Below are 15,083 nucleotides of genomic sequence, written 5' to 3' on the forward strand. Positions count from 1 at the left end.
CATTATCATGACAACTCATTAACAAAAGACAATAAAATCCTCTTCTGGAAGTTAGGAAACTACTGGAATAGGGAATGGATTAAAAAGTCAAGGATCGAAAAAAAAAAAAAAAAAGTCAAGGATCGAACCATAATAATCTTAGAGGAGAACATAGTAAAATCTCAGACATCTCACAGAGCAATATGTTTACCAATACATCTCCTAAGGCAAAGGAAACTAAAGAGAAAATAAACAAATGGACTACATCAAAATAAAAAGCTTCTGCCCACCAAAAAGAAACCACCATCAAATTGAAAAGGGAACCCACTGAATGGGAGAACATATTTTCCAATGATACATCTGATAAGGGGTTAATATCCAAAATATATAAAGTACTCATACAATGCAACAAAAGGAAGACAATCCCATTTTAAAAGTGGGCAGAAAACCTGAATAGAAACTTCTCCAAAGAGGACATACAAATGGCCAAGAGACACATGAAAAAAAATGCTCAAAGTCACTAATCATCGGAGAGATACAAATTAAAACCACAATAAGATATTACCTCACACCTGTCAGGATGGCTATCATCAAAAAATCAACAAACAACAAGTGCTGATAAGGATGTGGAGAAAAGGGAACCCTAGTTCACTGCTCGTGGAAATGCAAACTGGTGCAGCCATTATGAAAAACAGTATGGAGTTTCCTCAAAAAATTAAAAATGAGCCCTAGCTGGTTTGGCTCAGTGGATAGAGCATTGGCTTGCGGACTGAGGGGTCCCAGGTTCCATTCTGGTCAGGGGCAAGTGCTCAGGTTGCGGACTTTATCCACACAGGGGGACGTGCAGGAGGCAGCCAATCAATGATTCTCTCTCATCATTGATGTTTCTATCTCTCTCTCCCTCTCCCTCCCTCTCTGAAATATATATATATATATATATATATATATATATATATATATATACAATAATTTTTTAAAAATTAAAAATGGAACTTCTGTTTGCCCTAGCCAGTTTGACTCAGTGGATAGGGCATTGGCCTGTGGACTGAAGGGCCCTGGATTTGATTCTGGTAAAGGGCACATGCCTGGATTACAGGCTCAATCCCCGGTGGGGGAGGTTGTGAAGGGTGGCCAGTCAATGATTCTCTCTCATCACTGTTGTTTCTATCTCCCTCTCCCTTCCTCTCTCTCAAACCAATAGATGATAGATAGATAGATAAATTTTTTTTAAAATAAAACTTCCATTTTACCCAGCAATCCCACTTCTGGGAATATATCCTAAAAATCCCAAAACACCAATCAGAAAGAATATATGCACCCCTATGTTCATAGCTGTGTTATGTACAATAGCTAAGATTTGTAAACAATCCAAGTGCCCATCAGTAGATGAACAGGTAAAAAAGCTGTGGGGCATTTATACTATGGAAGACTATGCAGCTGTAAAAAAAAAAAAAAAAAAAAAAAAGAGGGACCTCTTACCCTTTGGGACAGCATCTATGGACCTTGAAAATATTATGCCAAGTGAAATAAGCCAAACTGAGAAAGACAAATATCACATGATCTCACTTACTTGCAGAATCTAATGAACAAAATGAATTGACCAACAAAATAAGACCTGAAGCAGGAAGGCATGGAACAGACCTAATACCTCGATGTGGGGTTAGAGGGATGAGAAGTGATAAACCAAAGCACTTATAAACTTACTTGTGGCCCTGTGCACAAAATTCTGGGAGAGGGGTGTCCCTCAGCCCGGCCTGCACCCTTTCCAATCTGGGACCCCTCAGCAGATGTCCGACTGTCCCACAGGGATGGGGCCTAAACCAGCAGTCAGACATCCCTCTCACAATTTGGGACTGCTGATTCCTAATTGCTCACCTGCCTACCTGCCCGATCACCCCTAACCACTCTGCCTGACAGCCTGCTCGCCCCCAACTGCCCCCCCACCGGCCTGATCACCCCCAACTGCCCTCCCCTGCCAGCCTCATAGCCCCCAACTTCCCTCCCCCGCCAGCCTGATCATCCCCAACTGCCCTCACCTCCTGGCCTGATCACCCCTAAATGCCTCTGCCTCAGCCCCGCCAACATGGCTTTGTCCAGAAGGATGTCCAGAAAGTCTCCTGGTCTAATTAGCATATTATCCTTTTATTAGTATAGATATGCATAGCCCATGGACATGGGCAATAGAATAGTGAAGACCTGGGGGCGGGGGCTGGGAGGAGAGGTGAAAGAGGGGAGGGAATGGGGGATATCTGTAACACTATCAAGAATAAAAAATACATTTTAAAGTGAGAGAAAAAAAAGTCAAAGAGAATATTGGAAGGTCAGCCTGAAATGATATTGACCTCAGGATGACCTCTCATATTTCTTCTAGCTGTCAAAGTATGTTTCCTAGAAGTAGCTAAACAAAGCATTTCGGATAGAGATACCTCATTCTCATTCATTGCAATAGCAGTGCACCATTTGGAATTGAAAAGCAAGGGTAAATTGGGGAAAGAATCTTGGCTGCCTCTACAAAAGGGACACTTTGGATAGCAAGCACCAAGGGCCACAGCCAAAGCAGCCTGGAAACTGTTTTGCCAGGATGTGTTTCCCCCTCAGCTCATTAAAGTCATGCTCCCTACCACTAAATTCTCATCAACAGTAACAACATCGCACTATCAAATATTTTATTCCCTAATCTTAACAGTCTCATTTTCTGGGAAATGAAACAGACAGCCTACAAAGCACGTATACGGTGTAAACAGAATACAAACATCTTTAGGCCGAGTAGTCAGAGAAGCAATAGGTTACATTACATGAGCAGAATTGCTCGCAGATCTCTGGGACTTGGTTTTGGCCATCTCACTCATTTTGAAACTAGTGTGAAGTTTCTTGCTACTAGAGAAAGTGATGAAAGCATTTATCTGTGCTTGAGGTAGTAGATGGAAGAACAAAACAAAGTGTATCTCACAACCCAGATCATTATGTGTCCTCTACTTAAACCTACTTTTTTTATCCGAAGCCTGACTATATTTCATCGCCATTGAGGGAAGAGTGGGCAAGGTGGAGACGGGGGTGGGTTGATATAGGCAGAGTCAAATTACCTAGGACCTTCTGGGCCATGGTGAATATCTGAATTTTATTTTGAATGCAATGGTGGGGGGGGGGAGGTTAAGCAAAGGAATGATAGAAACTTATGTATATTTCTCAAAAATTATCATGGTTGCTTTGTGGCAAAAATGAAAGCAAGGAGAGCCCTGGGACAATGTTAGTGAAGCCATGCCTTTGGGCCAGTGCTGGTCAGCAAACTGTTTACAATCTGCAATAAGATAAGTGTGGAAATTGCTGCAGAATCCAACCAGGAGTTTTTATATCTTTATAAACATCTCAAGTCACCTTGGACTGAAGGGAGAAAAAAAAAGAAAACCAAAGCCATACTGGTCCTTCGGCATGGAAAGTTTGAGACGCCATTGCAATAATGCAGGCCAGGGTGACAGAGCAGGTGAGGCACAGAGAAGACTGTGTTTCACCCTCCCAGGATCACAAAGGATGGTAAGAGGAATCTGCATAAGGAGGTCGGTGTGTACAAAGATACCACTACCTCTGCTGACCTGCACTAGACTCAACTACTTACCAACCCTTTGAAAAGTGGCAACAATAACAGTTGCTTCACCCCTGAGGGGAATGTACATGGGGCATAAATGCTAGAGTTCAGACACTAGAGTGAAGTTTTTCTGTGTTTAAATCCTGACTTCACCACTGTGTGACCTTGGACAAGTTACTTAACCTCTCTAGGCCTCAGTTACCTCATCTATATTGTGGGGAAAATGTTAGCCTGCCTCTACCGCATGAAGTGTCTATGAAAATGAAATGCAAAGAACCCCGAGAAGAGGCTGCCACCTGACAGTTGTTCCTGTATCTTTCTGTGAAGAATGAGCTTTAAGGCATGATCATGGTAACACAATCCCTCACCTCCGTGGAGCACATTACAGCTTACAAAGCCCCCACATACATTACTTCATTAATCCTCTCTTAGAAGTAGGAATTTTCTGATGAGGAAAATGTCTATAAGGAGGATCCCAAATTTGTCCCAGGAGGATGAGATTTTGATTCATCTGTCTGCTCTGTGCATTGGAAATTAGCTGTCCAAGAAGTCATAGAAGCAGTAAGGAAAAAAAAAACAAGATCACCCTGCTCTTCCACAGTCTGTCCTTGTGCCCTTCGTACACACAGACTGAGGGCTGAGCGGAAGGAGGAAGAGCAATGCCATAGATGGAGAAACTGGGCGCCAGTTCACCTGAGTGTGTGCTTAAAGGTACGGGGCTCCTAGAGCTCAGACCCAGTTCCCCCCATTCTTCCACGACACAACCTTTTTTCCTCCCCCTTGTTACCCTCTCATCTTCTGGCATTTATCTCCAAGTGTCAGCTGTGTTATGATTTTTGCTGTAAGCAGTTTTTTATGATTTTTTTCTTCTTCACTGACATTCTTAATATTATTGAATTTTCATTATTTAGTAGATATGCAGGCTCCTAAACTATCCTAAATGTGCTTCTTAATACTATATATCTCTCTATTTTGCCTTTTTCTCTCTTTCTTTTTTTTTAAGTATATATTTTATTGATGTCAAAGAGGAAGGGAGAGGGAGAAATAGAAACATCAAGGATGAGAGAGAATCACTGACCGGCTGCCTCCTGCATGCCCCCTTTTAGGGATCAAGCCCGTAACTTAGGCATGTGCCCTGACCTTGAACCGAACCAGTGGCCTCCTGGTTCATAGGTCGATGCTCAACCACTGAGAGGCTGGGCTCCTCTCTTTCTTTAACAATTTTCCATACCATTAGTCTGAATTATGCCTGGCTTGCAGGAAGAGGGCAAGCAAGAATCAAATAATTGGCCCGCCAGCATGGCTCAATCAATTAAAAAAAAAAGTATTTTTAAAAAAGGAATCAAATAATTAGAGAAAAATTTCTGTGTTGGGTCTTTAAATTGAAAGACACATCAAGAGAAAATAAAATGTTTTTAAAAAATAATCCATACCTAAATGTATCAAAGTGAAATTCAGAACTTTATTCTTTTTTTATTTAAAATGTGGGAGTAGTAATTTAATGTAGGGATATTTGGATCTGAGGAATGTCTTTTGAATTTTATGAGAGTAGTTAATAATTCCAATAAATTCCATTGTTTAAAAAGCCACAAAGGAGAGCAAGGACGGCTCTAGACAACAAGGAAGAAAGGAGGCAGTTGCCTCCAGACCTTTTGCCACTCTAGGAGAGTTGATGGCACCAGCGAGGCCCAGGCTGGTCAGAGTGGCGGCAGGTACATGAAAAAGGGTTCATCTTCCAAGGTTTCACTGTGGCAGCTGAGTGGCAGAGTCCTGCTGGGAGCTCTGAAAGCCAGAGAAGAATGGCAACAGTCAGATGGCTCACAGGGAGATGCCAACAGTCCACAGAGAGGAAACAGTCCAAACAAGCCTGGCTTGAGGATCTGAGCCCAATGCTACTGGTGCTTTAAGTGACTTGGTCTTCTGTAGAAAAAGAGCACAAAGATCTGTACGCTTCCACTGACAAGCTGTGGTGTGCATATTGCACACGTATATGTGTATGTGCTTGTGTGTGCGTAGATACTGGCAAATTTTAAAAAGCAAAGGCAGAACCGTGAGTATAATATGGTTCATTTACATTTTACAGTTATGTTTATGTTTAGATCTATACCTGTGAGTGACCTCTTAGAGAAGGTATAGAAGAATGCAGGCCAAACTATTAACAAAGCTTACCTCTGGGGAGAGTAGTGGGATGGAAGAAAGCAGGTAAATAAAGGGGAAACCATTACCGTTGACTATATACTCTGTTTCAATTTTGTAAGCAAACATAAATTATTACTTTTTCAATTATAAAAGCCAAAGAAAGATAAAAAGGGGGAAGGAAGAAAGGGCATGAAGGAAGGAAGGGAAGAAGGAAGGAAGGAAAGCTATCAACAATTAATGCCCTTTCAACACAGAAATAATCTTTCTTCCTTGGAAACATGAAAAGTTACAAAAAGTAGAAATTTTGAGTAGAAACTATGAGGAAAAAATTAGCACTTTAGACATAATTTTTTTAAATGTCAAGAATGAATCAATGTTTTTATACTATGGCTACACCTATGCTAACGGTGTTTATAAAGGTGAACATCATAATGATTGATAAGTGAATGGCTTAGATATCCACACGCAAAAGAATAAAATTGGACCCTTATCTCCATCATATTCAAAAGTTAACTCAAAATATAAAAAAAATCTAAATGTCAGAACTGAAACTAAAAGCTCTTAGAAGAAAATCTTCATGATATTTGATTTGGCAAGGACTTCTTAAATGTGTGACACCGAAACATAAGCAACAAAAGAAAAAATAAATCGGATGGCATCAAAATAAAAACTTTTGAGCATCAAAAAACGCAATCAACAGACTGAAAAGGCAGCCCAGGTAATGGAAGAAAATATCTACAAATCATGTACCTAGTAAGTAGTTAATATTGAGAATATGCAAATAGCTCCCACAGCTCCATGACCAAAACCAAAAACAAAATAAACAACCTGACCTAGGAATGAGCAAAGAACTCGAGTAGACATTGCCCCAAAGAAGATATGCAAGAGATGCTCAGGGTCACTAATCATTAGGGAAATGCAAATCAAAACCACAATGAGATATCACTTCACACTCATAAGGAGAGCAATTATTTAAAACACACACACACACACACACACACACACACACAGAATAAGTGCTGGCAAGGATATGGAAAAATTGGAACCCTTGTGCATTGCTGGAGGGAATGTAAACTGATGCAGCTGCTATGGCGGTTCTTCAAAAAATAAAAAAATTTGAATTACTTTGTGATCCTGAACTCTGCTTCTGGGTCCATATCCAAAAGAAGTGAGAGCAGTAATTCCAACAGACATTTGTACACGAGTCTTCATAGCAGCATTATTCACAATAACCAAAAGATAACGCATTAGTCAGGGTTCTCCAGAGAACCATAGGATGGATGGATGGATGGATGGATGATAGATTATAGATAGATAGGGACTGATTTTATGAATTAGCTCACGTGACTGTAAGAATCTGGCAAGTTCAAAATCTTCATGGAAAGCCAGCTGGCTGGAAACCCAGGGAAGAGCTCATGTAGTTCAAGTCCCAAGGCAGTCTGCTGGCAGAATTCCCTCTTCGAGAGCGATCAGTCTTTTTCTATTAAGGCTTTCAAATAATTGGACGAGGCCCACCCACAGTATGGAGAGTAATTTGCTTTACTCAAAGTCTAGTAATCTAAATTTTAATCTCACCAAAAAAATACCGTCACAGAAATATTTAGAATATTTGACCAAATATCTGGGTACCATGGCCTAGCCAAATTGACATAAACAATTAACCATCACAGATGGAAACAACCCAAATGTCCATCAGCAGATGAAAGGATAAATAAAATGTGGTATATACATACAATAGAATATCATTTGGCCTTAAAAAGTACAGTCAAGCGCTACCTAATGGCGTTTCCATCAACGAGGAACCGCATGTATGACAGTGGTCCCAGAAGGATTAAGATTATAAACAAAAAGCTTATTTGTGATGTTGAAAGAAAAGGCTAGACCCAACTAACTGTTGAGCTTACTGCTAGCACTGGGTGGTTGAAATAGATGAGGAGGCTCAGCATGTAGTCTGTCTGCCCTGTGCCCCACTGGAGGCTGTGGCCTAGAGTTGGTGAGGGAGCAAGAGGAGAAGGCTAACAGACTCACTTCCCTTCCTCAGTTTCTCATCCCTCTCTCCTTCCAGGCCTGTTCTCTCCCTCCTTCTCTCACTCTCTCTCCTCCCCGTTTCCCTTTATTATCTCTTGTCTCAAGCTTTATTTTTCTGGTTTTCTTCTGATCTCTGCTCTCACTTTCCTCCCCTTCTCTTCCTTCTCTCTCACATCCTCCATCCCTCCTCCTGAGCTCTACTCCCCCGCAGAGGGAGCCTCCCTCCACGGCCTTCCTCCTGCCCTCCCCACCATCGGCATGCTCACACATACGCGCACGCACCTTATCGTATTTTGTACTGTACCTTGTCTCCATTTAGATACCTGAAGACTTATCTTTGTGTTACAATTGCCTGTAGTATTCAGTACGGTAACATGCTGTACAGGCTTGCGGCCTAGGAGCAATAGGCTACACCATACAGCCTAGGTGTGCAGGAGGCTGCCACCCAGGTTTGTGTAAGTGCATCTGGGATGTCTGCACAAGGACGGAATCGCCTCAGGATGCATTTCTGGAAATGTATCCCCATCACGGAGCAACGCAGGGCGAATGAAATTCTGGCACATGATACAATACCGATGAATCTTGAAAACATTATGCTGCGTGACATGAGCGTTGTAAAAGGGCAGATATTGTATAACTCCCGTTAGGTGAGGCACCTCGAGTAGTCAAATTCGTAGAGATAGAAAGTATGATGGTGGTTATCAGAGGCTAACAGCAAGGGTAACAGGCGGTTATTTAACGGGTGTGGAATTTCAGTTTGATGAAAAAGTTATGAAGACGGAAAGTCATGATTGTTGCACAACAATATGAATGTACTTAACACCACTGAACTCTACAATTAGATATTGTTAAAATGGCAAATGGTATGTCATATTTTATCACAATTTAAAAAAATGAAGTGCTTACATGTACTAGTATAGGCTTTACTAAGATTCAGACACTACGCTAAGTGAGTTAAATTGATTTTCTCATTTAATGCCTATTAATAACCCCATTTTGCAGATAAGAAAGCCTCCTAGAAAAAGTGACCTGCTCCAGGCGCACCGCACTAGTAAGGAGCAGATCTGGGACTGGAACCGTCACAGTCTGACTTGGGTCTAGGTGCTTAGTCAGTGTGACATACTAAAAGAGTGACCACATTAAGGGAATGAGATAAAAAGCAAATTACAATACTTTTCAACCCAAAATGATTTGAAATCCAGACCGGGTATGATTAGTAACAGGACACCTAAAATTGCCCTATATTGACTTTCATCATGAAGTTCTTATTCCAAAACCACAGCATCTCCAGAAATCAGACAAGAAGCCAGAATGCCCAAGAAATTGGGATAGAATATGTACCTGGAATTGCCCCATTTTTCCATAAGCCTTGGAACATTTCATAGTGTCCCTATTTAAAAAAAATACTGCAGTCCCATCTATATTTTAAAATTATATTTATGATTAGATCTATACCTGTGAGTGGACACTTAGAGAAGGACTGGAAAGATACTGACAAAACTATAACAAAGGTTACCCCTGGAGAGTGTGATGGAATGGGAAGAAAGCAAGTAAATAAAGGGGAAACCATTACTTTTGACTTTTATACACTGTTTTGGTTTTTCAAAGAAGCTAATCATCCAACTGACCTCTATTCAATGTGTACTTTAAGTCCAGGACTATGGTGGTTCTGTAGAAACAAGTTGGAAAAACGGAGGAACAAACAATGAGCTCCAAGTAATGAACAAATAAAACATCTCCTGTCCCCATGTGCAGCACATCCCACAAGCAAGATCATGATGGTATCCTGGCCCCTCCAGGGAAATTTCACCAACGTGATTCTCCGAATGTTCCCTGCTCCTTCAATGATCCGTCCTCCATGGACTTCTTGACTACCACCCCCACAAAGAAGAGCAGCCCCACTGTGGTTAAGGCTAGGGCTGTGCCCAAAACACTCATCAGAAAGGATATGTGCACCCCTATGTTCATAGCACAGCTAAGATTTGGACACAGACCAAGTGCCCATCAGCAGATGAGTGGACAAAAATACTGTGGTACATCTACACAATGGAATACTACATGGCAATATAAAAGAAAGAACTCTTACCATTTGCAACAGCATGGATGGATCTGGAGAGTATTATGCTGAGCGAAATAAGCCAGTCAGAGAAAAATAAATATCACATGATCTCACTCATATGTGGAATCTAGTGAACCAAATAAACTAGTGACCAGAAATAGACCCAGCGACATAGAAGCATGAAGAGACTACTGAACCTCAGAGGGGAGGGTGGGTGGAAAGAGATCACCCAATGAACTTGTATGCATACATGTATAACCGTGGACACAGACAATGGGGTGCTGAGGGCCTGGGGGGTCGGGAGTGGACGGGAGCGGGCTGGAAGAGGTAAATGGGGGGAAAAGAAGGACCTATGTAATACTTTGAACAATAAAGTTTTTTTTAAAGGCTTGTGCTGTGGTGTGAGTCTGCATTTGCCATTTGTTCACTGTGTGACTTTGGGCAAGAGTCTTAATCTGCCTGTGCCTCTGTCTTCTCAGCTAATAAATACCAACCCTCACAGGGCTGTTGAGAGGCTTACATAAACTGAGACATGTAAAGCATTTAGAATAATAGCTGCCGTGTATTAGTGGTGAGAAAATGTTAGCCATGGATGCATCAAATAGCCATCTGCAAGCAACAGGCTGTCCCTGGGATAGTGGAGGAGAAGAATGAAACAGCATCCAAGGGAGAAGGGAACTTAGAGGCCATATTACTGATCGTGGCCCAGAGAGGACCATAATGGCTAAATGTTATGCCTGACATCACAAAGGTGGTTAGCAGCAGCACCAGGGCCAGACTCGGGTTCACTCTGACATACGCCCTGGAGGAAGAGAAAGCAAGAGATCTCCAAACTGACTCTCTACCTAGGTGCATATTAGAAGTCTCATCTACTTCAATAATTGTACATTATAAAAGGATACGTATTAACATGTGACTAGACAATCCTGTCAGTGGGCGGAGAAAGAGCTATTCTGCACGCAGTGTGTGTGTATGGGGGGAGGGGAGAGGCGCAACAATAATCCAAGTCAAAGACTTTAGGGCATGCCCTGTTTCTGAGAAGTCGCCCTTGTAATAGCCCAGGAGGCCAGACCACTTCAGCAGAGCTCTAAGACAGCCACTACAGAAGGAGTCAAAAAGTGGGGTCCAGACTCGCTGGTCCATCCTACCCCATTATTGCCTGCAGGCCCTGAAGGCAGGTCACAGAAGCAACAGAGCAGACAGGGAGGGTACGCTGGGCAAAAGGTAGAGACAGGACTCCCGAGATGGGTCATTCCAGAAATACTTCCACTATGTAACTTTTGCCAGTGCAGCTTGCCATCCCCCACCAATCTACCTCCCACGCCTCTCCTTCCCCATCAGGCTTTCCACCTCTCCCACCTTTCCCACCTTTCCACTCACTAACCCCTCAGATTGTCCTGCATTTCAATTCAGTCTCCACATAGAGCACACCTTCCAGCCTCAGTGCTTTGCCCAGGCTTTCTCTTCCTCCTAAAATGCCTGCCCCCTGCTATTGCTCTATGATCCCTTTCCTCTCCATTAAAACTGGTGGGCAAAATTTTCCCCCAGAAATGCCAACCTTTCCATGAAGCCATCCTATAATAAGAAGTCATCTTTCCATCCTCTGAACTCCCAGACCTTTCTAGATCTTTCTAAAAGCACTTGATAAATTCTACCTCACTCCCCTCTCAAAACTCTCCTGTACAACCCTCTACAGTGCATTGCTAACAAGTGGTCAGCATACTAGTTGCTAGCACAGAGGTCAGGATGGTGGCTGGGAAAACTGGTGTGCAGCAGGAGGAGCTGGGAAGGCAATAAAGAGTCACTACAACAGCAAAGACTACGTGCCAGAACTGTTCTAAGTATTTAACATATCTTAACTCAGTCCTCAAGACAACCCCATGAGGTAGGTGCTACTGTCTCCACATTACAGAGGCAGAAACTAAGGCACAGAGGGGCTGGCTAACATGCCCAAGGTCCAACAGTGGGGTTGTGGATTGAACCAAGCCAGCTGTCTCTTTATATTGTTTCTCGGCAACACTGTTCCTTCTAACCCTGCATCCCTGAAAACCACTTCAACTGTTCCACCCAGTGTATGCATTGACCTTTTGAATCAAAAACATGATCTGTGGACATAAGACACTGGGAGGTAGGGGAGGCTAGGGGACTGTCAAGGGCACGGGGGAAAAAAGGACACATATGTAATACCCTTTGTAATACTTTAAGCAATAAAAAAAAAAAAAAAAAAAAAAAAAAAAAAAAAAAAAAACATGATCTGCAACTTGCAATTTAGACACCAAATTCTCACCTACTGTTTTTTTAAGCCAGAATTAAAGATCAATTCTGGTCAGATCTGCCATGATAGTAAATAATATCTGACAAGGTCTCAAATCCGAAACATTGTTTAAACAGAGAGAATTATAGCTGTTTCTAATGGAATGGGCCTCAGGCCACTTACCTAGCTCAGTATTTGCCATCATTTCCATCCTGAAATATATACCAGAACAGTCTGCAAGCATACACATCTAGTGATCATTCTGCATATTATTTTGATAGAATTATAGGATTAATATACAATTATAGCACAAAGTTACTGATAAACACAGTTGTCTGTCATATGTTTAAGATTTTTTTGACAATCATAAAGGAATTTGGGCCTCCCACTATGATAGGAGAATATAGAAAAGACACATTTCAGTTACAATGACATTCAAATGTAAGTCAAATAGCAATTACCTGTATAATTGAGGTTTTAAATAATCTAATATTAAATATCCCATTCATGAAGCAAAAGTTTTGTTAATTCTGAATAAGCCAGGTAATTTTCTCAACCTTCTATCAAGACAGTCAGAGAGAGGAGGATGTATAAAGAATTCAGCTTTACAAATATATAGTCTGTTTTCACAGAAAGCAAGTAGAAAAATAAATTTATCAGTAGGTTCAACTTTTGAAGTTAGGAGAGATTTACAACAGGGTACCAATTTAATGTCTGTTCCCAGGAAATTTAAAAATAGCGTACAGATAACCAAAAACTTAAATAAAAATCTCAGCAAAGTAGAAGAAAAGGAAGCCAAGGCTCTGTGCCTGTAGCAGCGAGCGGTATTTTTCCTTTCCCTGACGAAGAGACTAGTGAGAACAGCAGAAAGACTCAGAATAGAGATCACAGCGGGAGAAACAAGACACCCAGCACGTCTCCAAAACTTACCCAACTCCGTCTGTTTACTCAACACTTTATTTTTTCCACTTTGCCAGTTTAAGTCAGACAGCGGCTCGGCTTTTGTTGTTGCTCTTTCTGTTCTTTTGATCGCAGAGCCCCATGAAAATGAACCTATGTGTTGGATGGGACCTGGCCCCGTCTCGCATTAGAGGGGGGGAAAGTTTTACACTTGGATCCTTGGTTGCTTCTTTGGGAAAATGAATAAATAATAAGTGGCCAGAAGGAGAGGACGTGGGAGACGTGCTCAGCTGACGTTGGGCCCCCGCGAAGGGGCTGCCCAGCTCCTCAGCGCAGCTGTCCAGATGTGCCTCATCTGGTTCCCTCGCCCGGCACGAATCTCAGCCGCGGCGGCTACCCGAAGCTCCAGCTCATTGGTGGCCGCGATTCCTCACCTGTCGCCTATTGGCCGGTCGGCCCGCCATTCCGGCCGGCCTGGGGCCCGCCTCCGCCCGCCGGGCCAGCTCGTTCCATCCTCTTAAGGAACCTGGAAGTGCTGCGCGCGCGCTGATGTGGCACTCGGCGGGGCAAGCGAGCCCGAGAGGGGCCCGGGGCCGAGGTGTGGCTCCTCCGCACGCAGGCCCCTGTTATGCCCATTCTTTTAGGCAGTTAGACTGGTTTACACAGGATGATTTCAATCTATTCTTGGAATGAAATTAAGGCGCGCCCCGCGCTCGCTTAAGTCCCCTGCATTTCCAAGTGCATGGGACTGGGGCTCCCCGATGCCCACGCTCCCAAAGGGCGTTCAGACCAGGTCAGAACTACATTCTCTCCACTTTCTACAGGGAGCAAATTATAAAATCCAAGAGCCTGTCCCTTGAGGATAGTGTTCTTTTTGTTGGCGGAAAAGCCCTAATGAACCCTTTGAAGTCCTTATTAACCAGGAGGTGGTTGTTATCTGTGGAGACAAGGCCAGGGTTGGCTTGGTGTTTTTGTTGTTGGATGGTGGAAATAAGAAATGTTGCTTGGTGCTATGAGAAATTAGACAGGACTCTCCCCCAACAATGCTTTGATCCTGGGGAAATCGTGGAAGGGTTAACTGGTTGGTTGGTTGATTAATTGGTGAGGGTTGGGGAGGTTGAGATTTGCAAATCCATTGCCATTATAACTTAAAGATGTTGACAGAAATGTGACCTCATTGAAATGTGACCCCATATTAACATGGCAAGAGCCACACTTATTGGGCCACACACATTAGAAGGTGCCAGCTTGACCCACATCATATTTAGTTCTTTAACAACCACCTTATAAGTAAATATTATAATTATCTTCATTTTCAGATAAAGGCTACCAAGATGCAGAGAAGCCTATCTCAGCATATTACCAAAGTCTCCAATAGATGTTTGCAGCACTGTACCATGGATGCATAAACATATGCCATTTTCCAGGAGTGGTTGGGTCAGCATTTCCTGTGAGTGCCTCTACCTTCTTATGCCCAAAGCTTTCACCGCATAGATGATGTCCTCTTGGTTGGTATATTTGTTACCTATTGCTATCTATGTAACAGATCACCACAAATTTATTATTGCACAGTTTCTGAGGGTCAGGAGTCCAGGCGTGGCTTAGCTGGACTCTGCTCAGGGTCTCACAAGGCTACAATCAAGGTGTTGTCCAGGCTGCATTCTCATCTGGAGGCTTGACTGGGGAAGAATCTGCTTTCAAGCTCTGTCAGGTTGCTGTCTCGATTCATTTCTTTGCAGCTATAGGGCCGAGTCCCCAGGTTCTTTCTGGATGTCAGCTAGCAGCTACCCTTCCCCCCTAGGGTTTACTCTTAGCTCCTGCACTTCCTAAAAGCCAGGCGGTAGAGATCATGGGGGGCTACCTTAGTGTATGTTTGCCACAGTGGGCTAGTCAGACACTTCAGTCTGGATCACCCTGATTGCAATGTTACCACACCTCCACAAGCTCTCCAAAAACTCAGGGCCCTGCTTGACAAGTAAACTGAGAAACCATGAGTGGATTCACAACACTCAATCCCTCTGGCAGCCAAGAAAACTCACAAAGAAGGGTTGGCCCTTGAAATCAATCAAAAGTTTGACTTACTGAAGCATTTGTAATTTGACAAGAATGCACCTCTTATCACAAAAGCTACTTAATACTGG

General features: G+C 42.7%; 1 protein-coding gene across 1 annotated transcript in view; it reads right to left on the reverse strand.

Moving 5' to 3' along the window:
- TMEM45A (transmembrane protein 45A) overlaps positions 1–13,314 on the reverse strand; it is a 99,964-nt gene extending 86,650 nt beyond the window's left edge. Inside the window, exon 1 of the mRNA XM_036348319.1 lies at positions 12,973–13,314. The gene's annotated coding sequence lies outside the window, so the exon portion shown is untranslated. The remainder of the gene's footprint in view (positions 1–12,972) is intronic.
- Between the last annotated feature and the right edge of the window lie 1,769 nt (positions 13,315–15,083).

Source organism: Myotis myotis, unplaced genomic scaffold, assembly GCF_014108235.1.
Source record: "Myotis myotis isolate mMyoMyo1 unplaced genomic scaffold, mMyoMyo1.p scaffold_m19_p_2, whole genome shotgun sequence".
Lineage (NCBI taxonomy): Eukaryota > Metazoa > Chordata > Mammalia > Chiroptera > Vespertilionidae > Myotis > Myotis myotis.